This window comes from Hibiscus syriacus, unplaced genomic scaffold (assembly GCF_006381635.1).
Source record: "Hibiscus syriacus cultivar Baekdansim isolate YM2019G1 unplaced genomic scaffold, ASM638163v2 tig00110009_pilon, whole genome shotgun sequence".
Lineage (NCBI taxonomy): Eukaryota > Viridiplantae > Streptophyta > Magnoliopsida > Malvales > Malvaceae > Hibiscus > Hibiscus syriacus.
Window position 1 is genome coordinate 2,539,510 of NW_024062561.1, and position 24,518 is coordinate 2,564,027.

Sequence of the window (24,518 nt, forward strand, 5' to 3'; positions counted from 1 at the left end):
AGTTCGAAATTATTTTGGGCATGGATTGGTTGTCTCCACATCATGGATGGGTTAATTTTCACACGAAGTGATTGTTTCTAAAGGATGCGGAAGACTCAGAAATCATAGTAATCAGCAAAAAAGTGAAATCACCCTCCAATGTGTTATCAATAATGACTACAAGGAAAATGATGTCGAAATGGTGTATAGCTTTTCTGGCTAACGTGATAGACACTCGAATTTCAGAAGCGAGACTAGATGATATTCCAATAGTTAGGGAGTTTCTGAATGTTTTTCTAGAAGAATTACCGGCTTACCTCCAGATCGTGAGGTGGAATTCCATATTGAAGTTTACCCTGGAACTGAACCCATTTCTATGGCTCCATATCGAATGGCTCCAACAGAGTTAAGAGAATTAAAGGCCCAATTGCAGGAGCTGCTCGATAAGAGATTTATCAGTCCCAGTGTTTCTCCTTAGGGCGCACCTGTTCTTCTTATGAAAAAAAAATGATGAGTCTATGCGATTATAAATATATTATCGCCAGTTAAATGAAGTAACAATAAAGAATAAGTATCCTCTTCCAAGGATTGATGATATGTTCGATCAACTGAAAGGTGTGGCAATGTTCTCTAAGATAGACACGCGGTAAGGATACCACCAATTGAAGATTAAAGAGGAGGATATTTCGAAAACATGTTTTCGAACTCGATATGGACATTACGAGTTTTGTGGTGATGCCATTCGGATTGACTAATGCTCTTATAACATTTAGGGATTTAATGAAATTAGTGTTTAAACCCTACTTAGATCATTTTGTGGTGGTATTTATCGATGTTATTTTGGTATATTCAAAGTTAAGAGAGAAGCATGATGCTCATCTTCGTGTTGTTCTTCAGACTCTTCAAGAGAATAAGTTGTATGCCAAAATATCAAAGTGTGAATTCTGGTTAGTTGAGGTTACTTTCCTTGGCCATAGTCTCCGCATAAGAAATAATAGTAGATCTGAAAAAGATTCAAGCTATAGTGGATTGGCACCCCCAATGAATATTTCCGAAGTTTGGAGTTTCTTGGGGCTTGTTGTTTATTATAGGCGGTTTGTGAAGAACTTTTCAATGTTATCTTCACCGTTGACTAAGTTGTTACGGAAAGATTTACCTTTTGTTTGGTCGAAGAAATGCCAACAAAGTTTTGAAATGTTAAAGAGGGTTGTAACAGAGGCACCAATGCTTGTACAACCTGAGTTGAGTAAAGGCTATGTAGTTTTTAGTGATGCATCTCATAACAGACTGGGATGTGTGCTTATGCAAAAAGTGAAAGTTTTTGCTTATTCCTCACGACAGCTAAAGACTCGTGAGAGAAATTACCCAACACATGACTTGGAATTGGAAGCGGTCCTGTTTGCTTTGAAGATTTGGCGTCATTAACTATACGGTTAGCGGTGCCATATTTATACATATCACAAGAGTCTAAAGTAGTTTTTGAATCAAAAGAAACTGAAATTGAGACAAAGAAGATGGATCGAGCTTTTAAAAGATTATGATGTGATCATTGATTATCATCCAGGGAAGGCTAATGTGGTAGTTGATGCACTTAGCTGAAAGAATTTGTAACATTATGGGATTTGGATGCACGTGTGTCGCTAAATGAAGATGGAACCTTGATTGCCGAGCTTAAGCTAAATCTGATGTTGTTGGATCGGATAAAAGAGTTGCAAGGAAAAGATGAAAAGTATTTGGTAATAATTGCACAAGTAGAAAAATGTGAGGCCAAAGACGTCAAATTCAGGACTGATGGATGTTTATATTATCGTGAAAGACTTTGCATTCCAGATAACGAAGAATTGAATAAAGATATTCTCTTCGAGGCACATTATAGGCCTTTGACTATGCACCCATGTGAGAATAAGATATATCAAGATATAAATAGTCATTATTGATGGCATGATATGAAAAGAGTTGTATAAGAGTTTGTTGCAAAATGACTAACATGTCAGCAAGTGAAAGTTGAGCATCAAGTGCCTTCAGGATTGCTACAGCCGATATTCATTCTTGGATGGAAGGGAGAATGAGTTGCAATGGATTTTGTTTCGACACTACATTTGACACCTAGTAAAAATGACTCAATATGGGTAATTATGGAGAGATTGCCCAAAACATCTCACTTTTGTTCCAGTTCGGGTTGATTACTCGATGGATAAATATGCTGAGCTATATGTAAAAGAGATAGTTCAACTACATGGAGTACCAGTGTCGATAGTATCCGACCGAGATCCTAGGTTTATTTCAATACGCTGGAAGTCTTTGCATGAGGCATTGGGTACTCGATTGAATTTCAGTACATTTTTTCATGCATAGACAGATGGTCAGTTATAACGAACTATTTAGGTATTGGAGGATATGTTGAGGGTATGCATGATTGAGTTCAAAGGATTATGGGACAGATATTTTGTCTTTAGAAGAATTTGCCAATAATAACAGTTACCAATCGAGTATTAAGATGGCTCCGTATGAAGCCTTGTATGAGAGGAAGTGTCAAACACCATTAAATTTGTTTGACCAAAAAAATCGAGACCTAGTTGGCCTGAATTTAATAAAAGAAATAGAAGATAAAGCGAAAGTTATCAAATATAATCTTAAGATAGGTTTTGATCGAAAAAAGTCTTGTGATGATCTAAAGAAAGAAGATATTGAATATCAAGTGGGAGATAAGGTATTTCTGAAAGTATTACCTTGGAATAAAGTATTGAGGTTTGAGAACAAATGAAAGCTGAGTCCGAGATTTATTGGACCTTATGAGATTTTAAAAATGATCGGACCAGTATCGTATCAGTTAGCTTTTCCTCCCAATGTAGATAAGATCCATAATGTTTTTCACGTGTCAATTCTCAGGAAGTACCGATTAGATCCATCATATATCATCACACCTGAGAAAATAAAGATCCGACCAGACTTGACTTACGAGGAAGAACCAGTGTGGATCATGGCTCGAGAATGCAAAGAATTGCATAACAAGAAGATTCCTCTAGTTAAAGTACTTTGGAAAAATCATAGAGTCCAGGAAGCTATTTGGGAAAGAGATGAGGACACGACAAAGCAGTTTCCACACCTCTTCACATCCGGTACGTCTTAAAATTTGAGGGCAAATTTTCTTAAGGGGAGAATTGTAATACCCAAATATCCAATCAGTGACCATAATGAAAGGATTTAAAATTTGTTGGGTTAAATTTAGTAATTTGAAAAGTATAATGAATGATATAGGAAATTGTGTTAAAGACTAATTATTAAGAATGAAAGAATGGAAGGGCATTATGGTCCTTTGGAGGGAAATAAAATTAATATTCATTTTATTAAGGATACTTATGTGGGGAAATAGGAGAAATAAGAGGATAAGTCTTGAAAGTTGTTCTCTCCTTTTCTTCTTCACGTCCCAAGCCCCCCATATCAAAGGTAATGTTTCAACTAGTTAGTTTTTCCTTTCGTTTTTGGGTTGGTTTTGAAGCCTTAAGTGACATAGAGGCTAAAGGAACGTTCAAGGAAGATTAAAACTAAGAGATGAATGATTTATTTGAGATTTAATAAAATGTGTTTTTAAGTGATTTGACAAAATATGGTCAGATATTGAAGTTTAAAGGTATATTTGACTTGCCAAAGAGGTAAATAAGATATTTAGAGCCTTATAAGCGATTAAAAACAAGTTTGAAAATTTGATGTGATTCTTAATTTTGAGTGTTCTTTGGAGTTATTGGATATTATTAGAACGTTTTTGGATATAAGTTAGTTAGATTGAGTAATGATGAGTTTAATGTTATGGTTGATGATAAAAGTAACAAATTTAGGAGAAATATGGTAAAAATCGAAGTGAAATATGTAAAATCTGGGTAAGAGTATCGGTACTGGAAGAACAGTACCGATACTATAGGGTTAAAATCAAGGAAAGAAGATGAACATAATGAACATTATCGATACTGATGAAAGTAGTATCAATACTGAAGTGGGTATCGATACCAAGAGTAAGGTATCAATACTATCATTGAAAAATTGATTCTAGAATGCAAAAATGGTATCAATACTAAAGGGAGTATCGGTACCATAGTATAGAACTATCGATACCAAGGAGGGGTACCGATACTATTCATATTGAAAATTTTAAGTTAGGATGAATTTTAATAGAATTCGAGAATAATAATACTTTGGAGTATTATTATTTTTGCATAGATGTTAGAAAGTGTACTAACATTTGTATTGTATGTGTGATTATGGATGCTTGTATAGATCGTAATCAAGCTCCTATATCAACAAGCAAAAGGGAAAGGATAAAATTGTCGAATAGTCAAACATCAGTATAGAATAATAATGAGGCATACTATCATTTATTGTATTCATATGAGATGATGATGACTTGTGATGAGTCAAACTCGAATGTTTGATTAAAGTATGTTTTACAATATTTCGATATGTTTTCATACTGTTTATGGAATTGATACAAGAATAACTTTAGAGTATGAACTACTCTAAAATGAATAGTTGAACATTTATGTTTTTTAATCTGCTAAGTTGATTGAATAGCCCATTGTGTGTGCATTGAGAGTCAAAGGTGTATTTCGACATAAATTGTATATAAAAGTTATCGATCGATTTTGTTTAATACATAATGGTGCATTTTCGTATCAGTACTATGCGTACTTTTAGTACTAGATGTGCAATCATGGTTTTCATAATTAGTTTGTGAATTTCCATTTCGATATACAATTATGTATAAAAGTTATCGATCGATTTTTTTTAATGCATAACAATGCATTTTCGTATCAGTACTATATGTACTTTCGGTACTATATGTGCATCCATGTAATTCATAATGGGTTTGTGAATTTCCATTTCGATACTTAGGTGCAATGCATGTACCTTGCATCCTCATTTGACATACATTGGGAAAATAAAGGATAAGTTGGAAAAATACGGATTGATAGTGCTGAGCATACCAATTATTGTTTCACAGACTAAGTGAAATAAACTTGGTTTACCAAGCCAATTTATATAATATTATGATTTATACGATTTGATTAGTATTTGGATATTTTATGATGTACTTATGTTTTTAGTTACATATCTTTTGTATTATTATGCCTCACTAAGTAAATACTTAACATGTGTTGATTTCATGTGTAGGTAATAGCCAATGCTAGCGGAGTAAGGAGTGTAGCGGATATTATCAATCAAAGGTTGCCTCATCAGTAACTGGAACAATTATGTATACTTTTGATAATTAGATGGCATGTATTGGACTTATGAAAATGCTCTAGAATGTATTTGACTTGTGATATTTTTAATATGATATAACTTTAAGACTATTTTAACTACTGAAAGTTAACAAATGTTTTTATTATTATTATATAAAAATGTTTTAAGTCATGTGACACCTGTGACTTTTGTACGAAAACGTATATGAGAAATGGGTGTTACATAACCCGTCCAATATGAACTCCCAGCTCTGCAATGACATTTCAAGTTTTCGCCAAGGCGATGATGAATCTATGTATGAGTTTTGGGACAGACATAAAAGTTTTATTCATAAGTGCAACAACCATGGATTCCACCGTTGGACTCAAGTTATGCTGGATACCTCGATGAATGACACATTGCTTGATAAATCACCTGATGAAGCCTTTGATATCCTCGATCGAATAGCCAACAACGACTATGAATTCCTGTTTACAGGGCTTGGAACCGATAGGAAAATATTTACGGCGTATGAAATTGACGGTAAGGATTCAATTTTTTCCCAACTTTCTGCCATAACCAACATGCCAAAATTTTTACAGCATTCCAATGAGGTGAAAGAAGTTAAGGGAACTAACTCAATATGCATTCTTTGCCATGGCAATAATCATGAAAGTGAATGTCCAAAAAACCAAGAGTACATCAACTTCGTGGGAAATTTTAAATGAATAACAACAACCCTTACTCTAATACATACAATCTTGGATGGCGACAACATTAAAAAAATTTCTTGGGGGTAATCAAGGGAACAACAACAATTATGCACGCAACATTAATAGGCCACAACAAAATGTTTTGAACCTTAAAGTGTTCAGCATCAACAGATGCATGATCAAAATAACAATAAAGGTAATGGATCTTCCTTAAATTCTAACTCACTTGAAGCTTCACTGTAGGAATTTATGGCATCAATAAAAGATTTCATGACTTCAACAAAGACCTTGATACACGAACACTCATCGACAATCAAGAATCAAATTGCTTTGTTACAAAGCCAATAAACACTATTAGAAAGTCGTAGTTCATCATTAAGAGTGTTGGAGAATCAAGTAGGCCAAATTGCAACGACAGTACATTCTCGCCCGCAAGGAAGTCTTTCTTGTGATACTAAGGTAACTAAGACCCATGGAAAAAATCAATGCAATGAGCTTACACTTAGGAGTGGTACTCAAATTAATCTCAATGATAAGTTTGTGGAAAAAACAAGAAATTTCTCGCCAAGGCAATACACATGAAGAACTATAAGGTCAATTTGAACATGTTAAACAAGAATACTTGTTTGAGGAGAAGGAAAAGGACGAGGGGTCAACAAGTCAACCTAATGATGGTGAAAAATTTATTGCCAAGGAAAAAGTTTTACACCTACCTGCAGCAGATGAAATCACACCTCCATCGCCTTTCCCTCAACGATTGAAAAAGCATAATGATGAGATCCAGTTCAAAAAGTTTTTTGATGTCCTTGATAAGAAATATATCAATGTTCCACTACTCGAAGCTATTGATCAAATGCCTTCCAATGCTAAATTGTTGAAGGAGATTGTCACAAAGAACAAATAAGGTTGAAAGAATAGAAAATGCTGCCATAGTGACAAAATATTGTTCAGGATTGAGTAAACTTCCGCCAAAGTAAAAAGATCCTTGCCACTTTGTTATACCATACTCCATTGTTGATAAGAATGTTTGGAGAGCTGCTTGTGACTTGAGGTCAAGCTTAAACATGATGACCAAGTACATATTTTTGAAACTTGGAATGGGTAATGCTAGACCAACCACCCAGATTTTGCAATTAGCTGACCGATCACATGTTCGTCCCGAGGGCATAATTGAATATGTGATAGTTAAAGTGGACAAGTTCATCTTTCCAGTTGATTTCCTTATTTTAGATTGTGAGACCAATGAAAATGCACTTATTATTCTTGGGTGTCCATTCTTAGCCACTGGGTGCATCTTAATAGATTGCGAGAAGGGGGAGTTTACGATGAGATTGGCTGATTAAAGCGTAACTATCAATGTCTTCAACACTCTTAAATATGTTGATGATTCTGAAAAATATTATTGCATTAGAGACATGGAGCGACAGGAAGAAATGTTTTTGTCAAAACAAAATTTTACATTTAGATGAATATGATAATGTTTGCAAAGATAACATTGCTCAAATACACGACTGTAAAAAAATTTTCTAGACAATATTTTACTGCCAGAGAGAAATAATAGTTTTGGCCCATGCGATAGGTAAAAATATTTGCCCATGCAAAATTTTTCCAATTGAGGCAACCATAGGATTTACTGAAGATAGAACAAATGAAAAGTCCAAGGATTATTTACTGGAGGTGGTACAGTCTAGCATACTTCAAGATAGACCAGTTAAGATATTTGAATCCCTTAACTTCAATGAATTTGTTCCTCCAAAAATTTCCTTATAACATGCACATACCATAGAACTTAAACCTTTGTCATCACATTTGAAATATGCTTATCTAAGTAATGAAAATACTGTACCAGTTATAATTTATGATAGTCTAACCCTCGAGAAAAAGGGTAGTTTTTTGAATATTTTGTCAAAACATAAAAGCTCTCGGGTGGACTATGGCATACTTAAAAGGACTCAACCCTACCATATGCATGCACAAGATCCCACTAGACGAGTGTCATACTAATTCTATAGAACCCCAAAGGAGACTCAATCCTATAATAAAAAAAGTGATGATAAAGGAAATCATAAAATGGCTCGATATTGGGGTGATCTATCCCATATCTGATAGCTCTTGTGTTAGTTCAGTTTAATGCATGCCAAATAAGGATGTTGTGATCATAGTAAACAACGAGAATGATGAACTTTTGACTACAGAACCATCACAGGCTGGCAAATTTGTATGGATTATAGAAAGCTAAACAAAGCAACAAAGAAAGGCCACTCCCCCATTTCTTTCATTGATAAATTACTTGATCGATTAGCATTCAAGGCATTTTACTATTTCCATGATGGATATTCTGGTATAATCAGATTGCCACAGTACATTCAGATCAAGAGAAGATCATTTTTACCTGTCCATATGGCCCCTATGCCTTTCGGAGAATGTCATTTGGACATTGTAAAGCCCCGAAAACATTTTAGAGGTGCATGTAGTCATTTTCTCATACATGGTGGAAGACTTCTTGGAAATATTTATGGATGATTTTTCTATCTCAGGTGACTACTTTGATTGATGCCTAGGCATTCTATCTGAAGTGCTAAAAAGATGTGAGGAGTCCAACCTTGTGCTAAATTGGGAGAAATGTCACTTTATGGTTATAGAAGGAACTGTGTTGGGACACAAAATTCTCTCTAAGGTATCGAGGTTGATAAAGTTAATGTGGAAGTAATTGAGAATCTACCTCCACCCACAACTGTGAAGGGCTTCAGGAGTTTCCTATGGCATGCAGGATTATACAGGCGTTTCATCAAGGATTTTTGGAAGATTTCAAAGCCTATTTGTCTTTTCCTTCAACAAATTCAAATGTTCGTGTTCAGTGATGACTGCCTCAACACCTTCAATGATATGAAGAAAAAACATGCTTCAACACTAATTGTTGTTCCACCTGATTGGGATGCCCCATTCGAGTTGATGTGTTATGTAAGTGACTATGCTGTAGAGGCAGTGCATGGGTAAAAAAGGATAAAATATTTCTATCATCTATTATGCTATCCGTACCCTTAATGATGCACAACTTAATTATACCACCACTGAAAAAGAATTGATTGTCGTAGTATTTGATTTTGATAATTTTAGAGCACACCTTATAGGAAGGTCATTGTACATATTGATCATTCTTCCATTAAGTACCTAGTAAATAAAGAGGATGCAAATCATCGGCTAATTAGATGGATACTCTTGTTGCAAGAATTCGATTTAGAGGTGAAGGATAGGAAGGGTACTTAAAACCAAGTAGCAGATCACTTGTCTAGGCTAGAAAACAAAAACATTTTCCATGACATGAAAAACAATCAAGAGGATTTTCCTGACGAGAAAATTTTATTTCACGGTATTGTCGTGATACACTGACATAGTTAACTCTCTTGTTAGTGGTATTATGCTTCCTGATTTATATAGCCAGGGTCAGAAAAAGTTCATACATGATGTTCGCCAATATTTTTGGAATGGACAATTTTTATTCAAACAAACTGGTGACCAAATAATCTGGAGATGTATCCCCAATGAATAACACAATGAGATCCTATTTCATTGCCATACATTCCCATGTGGAGGGAACATTGGTGGGATGAGGACTTTTGCAAAGGTCCTCCAATATGGCTTATACATGCCCACCTTATTCAAGGATGCGTTCGAATTCTATAAGTCATGTGGCCATTGCCAACGCACTGGGAATATATTGAAGAGAAATGAGATACCATTATAGAATATTTTGGAGGTTGAACTCTTCGATGTATGGGGAATCAATTTCATGGTACCCTTCCAATCGTCCTTTGGTGATCAATATATACTTTTTATTGTGGACTATGTAACCAAATGGGTCAAGGTCGTGGCAACACCTCAAAACGACTCCAAGACTATGTTGAAGTTCTTGCGCAAAAAATTAGTCACGCGTTTTGGAGTACCCGGAGCAATTATCAGTGATTAAGGTACTCATTTTGACAATAAATTAATTTCCAAGACACTGCAAAGGTACAAGGTGAACCATAAAATTGCCACGGCATACCGTCCCCAGACAAATGGGTAGACTGAAGTCTACAACTGTGAGATCAAGTATATCCTTGAGAAGGTGGTCAACCCAAAATGGAAAGATTGGTCGCTAAAGCTCGATGAGGCACTGTGGGCATATCCCACATCATTTAAAACGACACTTGGGATGTCTCCATTCAAGTTAGCCTATGGAAATACATGTCACTTTCCCATGGAACTAGAACACAAGGCATTATGGGCCATCAAGAAACTTAATATGGATGTGTAACTTGCTGGAGAAAGGTGATTGTTGGAGCTAAATGATATGGATGAATTTAGAGCTCAGGCATATGAGAATGCCAACATTTATTGCTCTATAATTCAAGGCTTAAGTTGTTCCCAGGCTAGTTGAAGTCCTCGTGGTCAGGGCCTTTCATAGTACATCAAGTGCTTAGCTACGAAGTCATTGAAATTACAAACATGGATGATTGGATTACTTTTAAGGTGAATGGTCAAACAATGAAGGTGTACAATAGAGCGCCAATTTTGTGCGATAAACCGGTGTCACTACTGCATGACACCCAAGAGTATTTGATGCAATCCTGTCTAGCACCAACTTTCTTCGTGACATACTCACATCATTGAAGATCCATCAAGTTCAATCTAAGGGAGTTCTACCTTACGTTATCTTAAATTTACTCATTTATGCACTATGTATTTGTAACACTCGTAACTCGTATATTTATACATATACAGATTACGGATGTTATCCGAAATTTCTCAAACCATTATACGATTCAAAAGCGATTTAAAATTTATTTAATTGAAATAGTAAATAATATTATAAAAATACATGTCATATAAATCATGTTTCGTTGTAACCAATTCAATTTAAAACATTTATTTTATATGAATAGTGAATAGTACCCGTGAACAGTAACAGTGAATAGTGGGGGAATCGATTCCCTGTAGCAGGGGAATCGGTTCCCCTTTTGTAATCTAGAAATTTGCTAAAAAATGGGGTTACTATTCATGTTACAGTAAGTTTCAAAAATTTCATATAAATCTCATAAAAATTAACCTTTCATCACTATAACAATTTCCAAAATTTATTCAACAAAATAAATTTAACATTATCAAGTTACATGCCACTATCTAAATCAAATTCCATCATAGGATGTCTTACTGATATTGAAATATACCTCTCGGTGCTTGATGGCGTTCTGAACTCTTTATACTTATTCTTTGCTTTTTTCCTACGCGTGAAAATCATCACACGCTAAGTATAAACTTAGTGAGGAAATTAAAACATTTAACAGTGCAATACAATTCATGCATGATTTTCAATGTCAAAAATTGAGTTTCCATAAAATCATTTTACCATGATCAAAATAATATAAAATCCCTTACCATTTATCCCATAAGCTCGTAAGCTTATTTTACCAAACTACGTACCGTTTAAAATTCCATAAGCTCGTAAGCTTATAATTTTTTTTCCAATATACTTATCATTTAAATTTCATAAGCTCGTAAGCTTATTTACCCATATACTTGCCATTATTCCAAAAGCTCATAAGCTTATTTGTATGCTTACCATTTATTAAGCAATAAACCATAAACCATAGCTTATAGCCCAATATACAACCCTGAGGACCCTGGGTATTCGAGTAATATTTGCACCGTAGTGCTACACATAAGGTCGTGCCCACCATATACACCGAAGTGTATTACACATAAGGTCGTGCCCACCATATACACCGAAGTGTATTACACATAAGGTCGTACCCACCATATACACCGAAGTGTATTATAAACCTGCAGCTGCTATACTCTATGGCATGCCAACTATACCCTGTCCCTCAATGACTTACTTGGGCATATAGTCTATTTTATTCGGTCCATCCATGGCAAAGTATATTATCAAATTTAACATTGGGCAGTTCATACCCAAAAACATTCATGGTAAAATATCACATTTTTCGTTCATGATCAATGCATTTTAATTTCATGCTCTGACATCTCAATGTCAATTTATAAAAATAATATAAAATCATGCCGATATAAACAAGGTCGACTTATCGCAAGTCTTCCTTATGATGTATAGAACATCCATGTTTAATTTCATGCATGTATTGCACTCACCTTGACACTTTATGTCTTTCAAAATATATGAGCCTCACTATTGTCCACAATATACCCTTTTTATACTTGACTTGCTTCAATTGCAAATCAACCATGATCTGTATAAATCACAAATTTATAACAATACATATGTTAGTATTGTACTAACATAACCATATCCCAAAATAATTCCATAGCATACTTCAAACTCATTTCCACCAAATAATTATGTACTTATTAATTCCTTTAACATTGGAACCCAGTTTTCCAATTTACTCAAAATGGTCCTTCACCATTTTATCAACTAGATTCTTAATACCAAAAATTCTAGTATTGAAATTATTTCACATCTAACATTCATTTCAATTTCTGAACAACAATTTCCAGCATAGTACATCAATTATACAAAACTTATACAATAACCCATCAATTTTCCAGAATTCAGACAATTCGTACTACCCTTAAAGAAATCATTATCTGTGATATAAACAGGAATTCAATTCAGTTTCTTCTGTTAAAAACTAGACTCGAATACGAATCTATCCATATAAATAACTCATTCTAATTCATTATGTACAATTTATGGTGAATTTTCAAAGTTCACCAACATAATCTGTTTTGTACAGAATTCTGCTGTCCGATGACCTTTCCTTGGTTACAAATTCATATCTTTTTGTATACAATTTGAAATTGATCCCCGTTTGTTTTAAACCAAACTAGATCCATATATGAACACAATATATAAAAATAACCTCCAAATTATTTTTATATATTTTCTGGTGAATTTTCGAACCCTGTAATTCCCAAAATCTAAACTGTTTTCTTTAACTTCATCCTTAGGTTCGTCATCATTTTCCAAAATTTACGAATTTATCCCAAACTTTTAAAAACTTACGAAATGATACCCAATTTTTCTAAGGCTTTTAGAATACTTCCTTCATCATTTCCAGCCCATATAAAATTTTTCCATAATTTTTTCTCACTCAAACAATCCATGACCAAAATTTAAAGAACAAGTTCTAGAAAGATTAAACATGTCTAATCATCTTTCATGCTTGAATATGAATCAACTACTTCACAAACATCAATATCCATCATTAATTCATGATCCTTATATGTAAACACAAACCTTAAATTTGGGATCTTTGAACACCAAAAAATTACCATACAATATTGGCACCAAAGATAGAGTTTTTCACGTATAACAATTTTCTATTACAACTTACTCAAAATCATAGTAAATGCTGTAAAAATGGAGTTGAAAATTTCTCTTACCTAGGAGAAACCCACGGCAAGCTTGGATGAGGAAGAAGATGAAAATACTCCTCCATTATTGATAGTCTAATATAAAATAATCCAACACATGGCATAATGAATTTTTGTTTTCAAATCAATAAGAAATTCCATTTTTGCCATTAATGAAATTACATTTACCATAAAACCTATACACATCATCCTTATCATCTTTCAAAGTCAAAGATGAATTATATTGACTTTGACATACGAAAATGCCATGAAATTTTCAAAACTTGCGTTTTAGTCACTAAATTCCACTATTTCAGTAAAATCTGAAAAATTACATATTTTCAAACCAAATTTCTCTGATCCAAAATATTAAAATAATATTTCCAACCATTTTATGGCATCCTTCAAATTTTCGTAAAATTCCAACTCGATCCGAATTACCGATTCCTTATCGGCTTTAACCCTTTCTAGTTTTTCTTTACTAAAACTCCAAATCAAAAAAATATGATTTCTATAAAACTCCACTCTCAAGAGTAGACCATCTATTTATGGAATACAATTCTTTTTAGGAAATTATCACTTAATTCCCTAAACTTTTTCCCAATTTTCTACTTTGACCATCAAACTTTCCAAATTTTCATTTTGGTCATCATCTAGATTTTTGGGGTATTACTATTCTCCCCTCCTTAAGAAAATTCATCCTCGAATTTTAAGAATTTCTAAGAAAACTCTAACTTCCCTTTTTATAAAGAATTTTATAAAAAATAAATCCCACCAAAATAGGGATTTTTTTTAAAACTCTAATCTTTCTCTAAAGATAAGAATACTTCATTAATTTTAAACCATCATTAAATCCCTTTTTCCCTTGTACATTCACAACCCTAATTTAGGGTTATACTAACTTGTAAGACTTGCTCACACTTTAACTGTAGACTTATTTTGGTCTTGCCAAATTCTTATATTCCGATTTTTTTTCCTCCTTAATTTGAGAACTTTGTGAAGATCATGCTAATAATTAGATTTGGAAGCTATTTAATCCAAATCTTCAACCTGATATGAATATCCATCGATACTTTCTAAGCATCACACATGAAAAATATTGGTATACTTTGTCTCATAAATTCCAATGAATCTTAGACTTAGTTTTTTTTCTTTTTCATTTTAGGCGCAACATCTTTTTCCAAAGTGATACTTTAAGAAAAACTTTATCACCTTCATAAAATTTAAAACTCTTTTCACTTCAAGTCTACATAAGACTTTCGCCAATCAAATGTCATTTTGAGATTATCTTGAATTATCTGTACTTTATCCTCAATTTCTTTCAATAAATCTGTGCCAACAAGATTTCAATCTTTTAATTTGAACACATTCAATGGTGTTCGACATTTTCTCCCATATAAAACCTCATACAAAGCCATCTTGTTACTCAATTGATAACTGTCATTGTAGAAATATTCTGCTAAAATCAAATACTTTTCTTTTCCCATTATTCCTTGGAATCAATCACATATGCACTCAGCATATCTTCAAATATATGAATAGTACTTTTTGACTTACCATCCGTATGTGGATAAAATTCGTACTGAAATTCAATCAAGTACCCAAAACTTTATGAAAATATTTCCAAAATCTTACAGTGAACCTTGGATCCCTGTCTGATATAATTGACATTAATATTCCATGTAGCTGAACTATCTCTTTAATATATAACTCTGTATAATTATCCAATGCATAGTCCATTTGCATCGAAATAAAATGCGCCGATGTAATTAACCAGTCACTATTACCCAAATGGAATCCTTTTTATTTGATGTCCAAGGTAGCCCTGTAACCAAATCCATAGTGACTCTTTACTATTTCCACTATGGAATAGAAATCAGTTTCAACAATTTCGAAAGCACTTGATTCTCAGATTTTACTTGTTGACATGCCAAACATGTAGCAACAAACTCAATAATATTTCTTTTCATACGTGGCCACCAAAATGACTCTTTACATCCTGATACATTTTTCCCACCTGAAAGCATAGTTAATGAACTATAATTTGTTTCAGAAAGAATATCTTTCTTCAATTCCTCATTATGAGATGTATCACTATACACCACATACTTTTTGTTTAATTCCAGTTGTACCACCACTGGTGCTTTTGTTAAAATATTCTTTAAAACTGTAAAACTCTCTTGACATTTCTCAGTCTAAGCAAATGAAACATCCTTTCTCAAGAGCTTGATAAAAGGAGAAGCAACCATCGAAACGTTTTTCACAAACCTTCGATAATAACCAAGAAGAGAAACTTCTGATAGCCAAAACTTACACTTTGACATTTTGGCAAATAATTTTTTTTTACCCTTAATTAACTCGATCACGATACAATATGAACATCATGCTCTATCGTTGTATTCGAATATACCCGAATGTCATCAATATAGACCACCTCAAATTGATTTAAGTAAAATTGAAATACTCAATTCATCAAGTCTATGAATGCTACCTGAGCATTTTTTAACCAACCGGCATTACTACGAACTCGTAGTATCTATCGTTTCCTGAAAACTATCTTTGGAACATCTTCCTCTTTAATCTTTAACTGGTGATATCCCATTCGAATATCAATTTTTGAGAACATTGCTGATCCTTTTAAAGTTGATCAAACAAGTCATAACTCCTCAAAATAGGATATTTGTTCTTGATAGTTACTCTGTTTAACTATCGATAGTCTATGCATAATCGCATATATCAATTTTTTTTAAACAATACCGATTTACCCCAAGGTATAATATTCGGTCTAATGCACCCTTCATCTATCAATTCTTTCATTAGTTCTTTATTCTCTTAGCTTAATCGAAATCATTCGATATGAACCCATAAGTACAAGATTAATGCCTTAATAACCATTAATTTTGAATTCCACCTCTCAATCTGGAGGTAACCCATAATAATAAATCTAAAAAAAACTTATGGAAATTCCCAAGTTATGGAAATATCATATGATCTTAGTTCAGATACTTGAGTATCTATCACTTTAGCTAGAAAAGCTTTGCATCCTTTTTACATCATCTTAATCATAACCATTGTTGATAACACATTAGTGACAATTTCACTTTTTCATCAATCATTAATTTTTTTTTTAATTTCTCCACATTTTTTTAAATTAATCGCTTCTTGCGACCAATAACCCAACCTTATTGCAGAGACAACCAACTCATGATCAAAATGATCTACAACTCGTTAATGTCGACCCTATAAGATTCACCGGTAACATAAGCTCCTGAATCTTTATCAAACATATACTATTTGTCCGATTAACACTTGTACCTCGACCGTGACCATGACCATGACCATAGGTCTTCCACAATAATATCACTCAATATCAAGTAGAATTGAATATTTTTACTTTGAAATTCCTTACTTCATTCTTAAGGAAATATTTATAACTTTTCCAGATCCATAGAAATTATTCTTGAATAATTGCAACATTTTCCATCTCAAATGAGAATTTCAATGTTCACATCATTCAATAAGAAAACTTGACAATTTGTAGCAATAACTTCATAGTTGTTAATGCTAAAATCACACTAGTAAACAAAATTTACTAATTTTTCTTATCATTACGAACTTGACACTTTTCAAGTTCTTGAGAATCAATCTCAATCTATACAATATTTCATTGTAGCATGGAAGGGTTAGACAATCCATTTATCCATTATTCCATATTTACCTTTACAAGGTAACTCTATCCAGTTTTAATGGACTTGATATCTATTCCCTATCCAACTCATAATCATTTGATTCACTAATAACTTAGCTTTCTTTAAACTTTTAGCGGACAAGTTATTACCGCTTATTCATTTCCTCTTCTCAAAACAACAATGCTTTAAACAATTTAATGCGTAGTTTAAATATTTCTCACTTATTTAAGCTTACCTGGAGAAACCTCAGAGTCATCACTAGATTAAAAAATCTCTTCTGAATCCTCATCCGATTCGATTTTTCTTGAAAGTCATTCAATTTTTTTATCGATTCTCCTATTCAGATTCTTAATTAAAAACTGGGCATTTCTTCCACAATCTGGAGAAAATCCCTTACACCAATCACCCTTTTAAGGCATATTATAACAATCATTTCAGATTCCTTTTTGTCGACTTCAATCTCGACTTTCTTTTCAACTTTCTAACCTTTTTCTTTAATTCCAACATCTGAACATAGTCAGAATTATCATACATTATTAAAAAGTAACTTTACTCCCAATAACATCATCACAATATATATACAAATATCAGTAACTTTTGACATCCTAGTGGCATGTATATATTTTTTAACTCAAAATAACCTCGGTTTAGTCCTAGAATCGGCTAAACCTGTAGCTCTGATGCCAATAAATGTAACACTCATAACCCATATATTTATACATATACAGATTACGGATGTTTATCCGAAATTTCTAAAACCATTATACGATTCAAAAGCGATTTAAAATTTATTTAATTGAAATAGTAAATAATATTATAAAAATACCATGTCATATAAATCATGTTTCGTTGTAACCAATTTAATTTAAAACATTTATTTTATATGAATAGTGAATAGTACCCGTGAACAGTAACATTGAATAGTGGGGGAATCGATTCCCTGTAGTAGGGGAATCGGTTCCCCTTTTGTAATCCAGAAATTTGCTAAAAAACGGGGTTACTATTCATGCTACATGCCACTATCTAAATCAAATTCCATCACTATAACAATTTCCAAAATTTATTCAACAAAATAAATTTAACATTATCAAGTTACATGCCACTATCTAAATCAAATTCCATCATAGGATGTCTTACTGATATTGAAATATACCTCTCGGTTCTTGATGGCGTTCTGAACTCTTTATACTTATTCTTTGCTTTTCACCTACGCGTGAAAATCATCACACGCTAAGTATAAACTTAGTGAGGAAATTAAAACATTTAACAGTGCAATACAATTCATGCATGATTTTCAATGTCAAAAATTGAGTTTCCATAAAATCATTTTACCATGATCAAAATAATATAAAATCTCTTACCATTTATCCCATAAGCTCGTAAGCTTATTTTACCAAAATACTTACCGTTTAAAATTCCATAAGCTCGTAAGCTTATAATTTTTTTTCCAATATACTTACCATTTAAATTCCATAAGCTCGTAAGCTTATTTACCCATATACTTTCCATTATTCCAAAAGCTCATAAGCTTATTTGTATGCTTACCATTTATTAAGCAATAAACCATAAACCATAGCCTATAGCCCAATATACAACCCTGAGGACCCTGGGTATTTGAGTAATATTTGCACCGTAGTGCTACACATAAGGTCGTGCCCACCATATACACCGAAGTGTATTACACATAAGGTCGTGCCCACCATATACACCGAAGTGTATTATAAACTTGCAGCTGCTATACTCTATGGCATGCCAACTATACCCTGTCCCTCAATAACTTACTTGGGCATATAGTCTATTTTATTCGATCCATCCATGGCAAAGTATATTATCAAATTTTATCATTGGGCAGTTCATACCCGAAAACATTCATGGTAAAATATCACATTTTTCATTCATGATCAATGCATTTTAATTTCATACTCTGACATCTCAATGTCAATTTATAAAAATAATATAAAATCATGCCGATATAAACAAGGTTGACTTATCGCAAGTCTTCCTTATGATGTATAGAACATCCATGTATAATTTCATGCATGTATTGCACTCACCTTGACACTTTATGTCTTTCAAAATATATGAGCCTCACTATTGTCCACAATATACCCTTTTTATACTTGACTTGCTTCAATTGCAAATCAACCATGATTTGTATAAATCACAAATTTATAACAATAAAATATGTTAGTATTGTACTAACATAACCATATCCCAAAATAATTCCATAGCATACTTCAAACTCATTTCCACCAAATAATTCAGTACTTATTAATTCCTTTAACATTGGAACCCAGTTTTCCAATTTACTCAAAATGGTCCTTCACCATTTTATCACCTAGATTCTTAATACCAAAAATTCCAGTATTGAAATTATTTCACATCTAACATTCATTTCAATTCCTGAACAACAATTTCCAGCATAATACATCAATTATACAACACTTATACAATAACCCATCAATTTTCCAGAATTCAGACAATTCGTACTACCCTTAAAGAATCATTATTCTGTATTGATATAAACACTGGAATTCAATTCTGTTTCTTCCGTTAAAAACTAGACTAGAATACGAATCTATCCATTTAAAGAACTCCTTCTAATTCATTCTATACAATTTATGGGAATTTTCAAAGTTCACCAACATAATCTGTTTTGTATAGAATTCTGCTGTCCGATGACCTTTCCTTGGTTAAAAATTCATATCTTTTTGTATACAATTTGAAATTGATCCCCGTTTATTTTAAAGCAAACTAGATCCATATATGAACACAATATATAAAATAACCTCCAATTTTTTTTATATATTTTCTGGTGAATTTTCGAACCCACTGTAATTCCCAAAATCTAAACTGTTTTTCTTTAACTTCATCCTTAGGTTCTTCATCATTTTCCAAAATTTACGAATTTATCCCAAACTTTTCAAAACTTACGAAATGATCCCCAATTTTTCTATGGCTTTTAGAATACTTCCTTCATCATTTCCAACCCATATAAAATTTTTCCATAATTTTTTCTCACTCAAACAATCCATGACCAAAATTTAAAGAACAAGTTCTAGAAAGATTAAACATGTTCTAATCATCTTTCATGCTTGAATATGAATCAACTACTTCACAAACATCAATATCCATCATTAATTTCATGATCCCTTATATGTGAACACAAACCCTTAAATTTGGGATCTTTGAACACCAACAAAATTACCATACAATATTGGTACCAAAAGATAGAGTTTTTCACGTATAACAATTTTCTATTTACAACTTACTCAAAATCATAAGTAAATTGCTATAAAAATGGAGTTGAAAATTTTCTCTTACCTAGGAGAAACCCACGGCAAGCTTGGATGAGGAAGAAGTTTAAAATACTCCTCCATTATTGATAGTCTAATATAAAATAATCCAACACATGGCATAATGAATTTTTGTATTCAAATCAATAGGAAATTCCATTTTTGCCATTAATGAAATTCCATATTTACCATAAAACCTATACACATCATCCTTATCATCTTTCAAAGTCAAAGATGAATTATCTTGACTTTGACTTACGAAAATGCCATGAAATTTTCAAAACTTGCGTTTTAGTCACTAAATTCCACTGTTTCAGTAAAATATGAAAAATTACATATTTTCAAACCAAATTTCTCTGATCCAAAATATTAAAATAATATTTCCAACCATTTTATGGCATCCTTCAAATTTTCGTAAAATTCCAACTCGATCCGAATTACCGATTCCTTATCGGCTTTAACCCTTTCTAGTTTTTCTTTACTAAAACTCCAAATCAAAAAATATGATTTCTATAAAACTCCACTCTCAAGAGTAGACCATCTATTTATGGAATAAAATTCTTTTTAGGAAATTATCACTTAATTCCCTAAACTTTTTCCCAATTTTCTACTTTGACCATCAAACTTTCCAAATTTTCATTTTGGTCATCATCTAGATTTTTGGGGTATTACAGTATTATTATGAGCATACATTTGCATATTAGACTATACTTGAATTATCAAAACATGTGCATTCATTCATTATGTAATATGATTTACATCATTGATTGATATTCAAGCATATAATCTATAGTTAGAATAATAATATTCATTTTCATATGATGCATGAGTTATTATTATAACCTATAGTACACATATTTATCTTATACACATTAATATAGTTCATATACTTAACTTATTCTTTATGTTTTAAGTGTAGGTATATTCAACCACAAATTACGAGCTATCTTGGAGCTAAATGGTTAAAGAAACACCAAGGAAACTTACATGGGAACTCTTAGGAGAGCATAAGGAACATTTGGTGAAAAGTGTTCCAGAGACCCATGATCTCATAGATGGATTGAGCTGAAGATTTGAGCTACAAGACGACTTCAATTCAGCTGGGGAGCTACACCATCATCATCACCACTTAGGACACTTCAAATATGTCCTAAGTCAAATTTTTTGAAATCATACCTTTTCGCGAATAGTTGCCACCTTAAGAGGTGACTTTTCACAAGGAGCTGCCATAATCTTCATTATGCTACAACTCACCTATGGCCAGCTCAACTCTAGCTCATTCACACTACAATTAGCTCAAACATGAAAGGTTACCTTCCAACAATTGTGACCTTTCATGAATTATGCTACCCATAAAGATGCCTTTTCATCGAGGAGCACGTTGGTGAATATACTACATCTATTGAAGGCTTAATTCATGAAGAGACATGAGACAAAGCAACATGCCTATTTGGCCACCATCCAAATGCCTTGCATATAAGAGCTTGGGTGCCAAAATGAACCAGCATATCACCATTCGGCCAAAAGGTAGGTTAATTCATGCATGGCCGAAACATCATGACCCCTTTGAAGATATAGTCGAACCATCACCAAGCCAAAGGATTCATCCTTTCATCTCAAGCATTATGTACTTTCCTTAGAGACATGTATCTAGCCAAAACATTATGTAACCATTCGACCAAGCCCTCTAATTTCCTATAAATTGAGAGGCTTGCCATCATTTGTTCTCATCTCATTCATATTATAAACAAACCTTTGTGAGTTAATTCTGTCTTAAAAGTTCTTTGTGAACTTTATCTATTAAGCAAGTATATTTCTTATACTTGTGGTGTCATTCCTTTCACATTGATTCATAAATTCCTAGATTTTATATCTAGTGGGTTGAAGGCACTATCACCACCCCTCAAGCAAGTTTGTGAAGATCGGGATTGTGTTTTATAGCATAGTTTCCTCTTTGGCGTGTTTGAGATACAACATTACCACCATCTTCCTTTCAACATCAACATCTTCCATCAAGGCCATCAACATCTTCATAATTCCGCAGCCAACTCTATTCATTTCTTTCATTTCATTACTTATATTATTTATCCATTTATTATTCCATCATTAATCCTATTTCTTTCTTATCTTTGTTGCAGCTAAACTTAGAACTCAAGGACATAAGTACTTGTCATTCCTAGATCGGGACAACAATAAGGCTATCTACTCGCTTCTATTGAAGAGTGTAGATTCAGCTTTACATCAAGCAGTATTCAGAGCATAGTTGGATTGACAACAAAAGTGTCATTGGCGTGCAATAACAGAAGCAAAAGAAATGAAGTTCAAAAAAGGAAATCAAAAGCTTCTACAACAACAAAAGGAGTTCAAAAACAAAAAGAAAAATCAAAAAAAAAAAAAGAAAAAGAATTTCAATCAAAAAGAAAAGAAAAAGCCAAGGAAAAGTGCTCTACCATTACAAGTACATCAATGAGGCATATCTACACTAGAGAAGATAACCTTATTGTTTCTTGTGAAATGGTGCAGTAAGTGTTGTTTCTTGGGTTGTAAGTTACCTATTCCTTTTTATATTTTTCTTTTCCTTGTCTTCAACCTTTTCCTTTTTTTTATTACCTTTTGAATCCTTTTTCTACCTTTCAATTTCTTCTTTCTTTTCTACCCTAACCTATTTTACAACCGACGCATACAAGAAAAGAAATAACTTGTTCTAATCTTGAGTAAGTTCTTCAAAGGACTTAACAAGAGAGTTTGAGTGGAAAAAGGCTTATTGAGTGAGGGATATCAGAAGGGGAATTATAAAAGACAAAATCATATTCTCGATAGTAAACTCGAGTGTTGAGTGGTGTGATCTTATATTTTCTTTGGACTGAAACTTGTGGCTTTGTAAGTGTGCTGGTAAGGTTTCCTTTTGTTTTATTTGTTTCCTAGCAATGTCTCAAGTTTTAGGAAAAGTTTTGGTAGTGAAAAGAGCTTTGAATATTCAATCCATGGAGGATAATCAGAGAGAGAACATTTTTCACACTCGTTGTCATGTAAACGAAAAGTTTGTTTTATGATTATCGATGGAGGAAGATGTAAAAACTTTGCAAGTACATTAATGATGGCCAAACTCGAACTCAAGATGACTAAACATCCCACACCATACAAGTTACAATGGCTAAATGATGGGGGAGAAGTAAAGGTCACCAAGTAAGTCACCATTTCATTTTCAATTGGGAATTACCAATACCAAGTTCTTTATGATGTTGTTACAATGAATGCTTTCCGTATACTCATAGGAAGGCCTTGGCAATTTGATAAAATATATGTTCATGATGGTTTCACAAATTGATATTCTTTCTTTCACAATGAAAGGAAATTAATCTTGACTCCACTTTCACCAAACCAAGTATCTGAAGATCAAACTCATTTGAAAAGGAGCATTGAAGCAATGAAAGAACAACCTAAATACACTACAATTGAAGGAGAATGTTTGGAGGAACATTCAAACGAAGAAAACCTTTTTGAAGTTGAACAAAAGAGAGTGGATGCAGAAAACATTGGAGTTAAAAATGACAGAAATGAAATTGGAGCAGAAGAGGAGAGTAAAGAACAAATTTTATCTAACCTTACTCCTCCTATCATTCCTTTTGGTTTGCAGGGAAATTCAAAAGACGTATATTTTCAAGGAGATGATTCAAAGATCATGGCTTTTGATAAACTAAAAGATGTGACTATTGAAGAACCAATAGTCATGTCTTTTGATATTTTAAAGGTTATGCCATTTAAAGTTCCGAAAGGAGTTGTGTTTATTGACATTCCAAGTGCATTTCCAATCCTAAAAAGAATTTAGTAACCAACTCCCATTAAACATCCACTCTGGTTTTATATTTCCATTCATCTTGTCAATTGTTTTTCATTTACATGTTTTGATTTATTTTGCAATAATTCAATTCATGTCTATGGAATTATCTTATCAATTATTGATGGCAAGATCCTTTGTCATTGTGAGATTGATTGGTGCATTGAACTAAACCATTTCAAGAGTATAATGCGAGCATTGTACTCAAGAAATATCATTTGGAAAGTAGCATCAAGCATGACAGAAACTATTCAGAAAACAAGGGCTTATTCATCTAAGTGTTTGATACGTGAATGGTTTTTGTCAAGACGCAAGATTGAGGAAAATTATTCCAACCTTGAAAATGCAAAATTTTTCTTTGATTTATAGGACGATTCAAAGGTTATAACTTGTCAAGGGAAAGAGCCAAGAG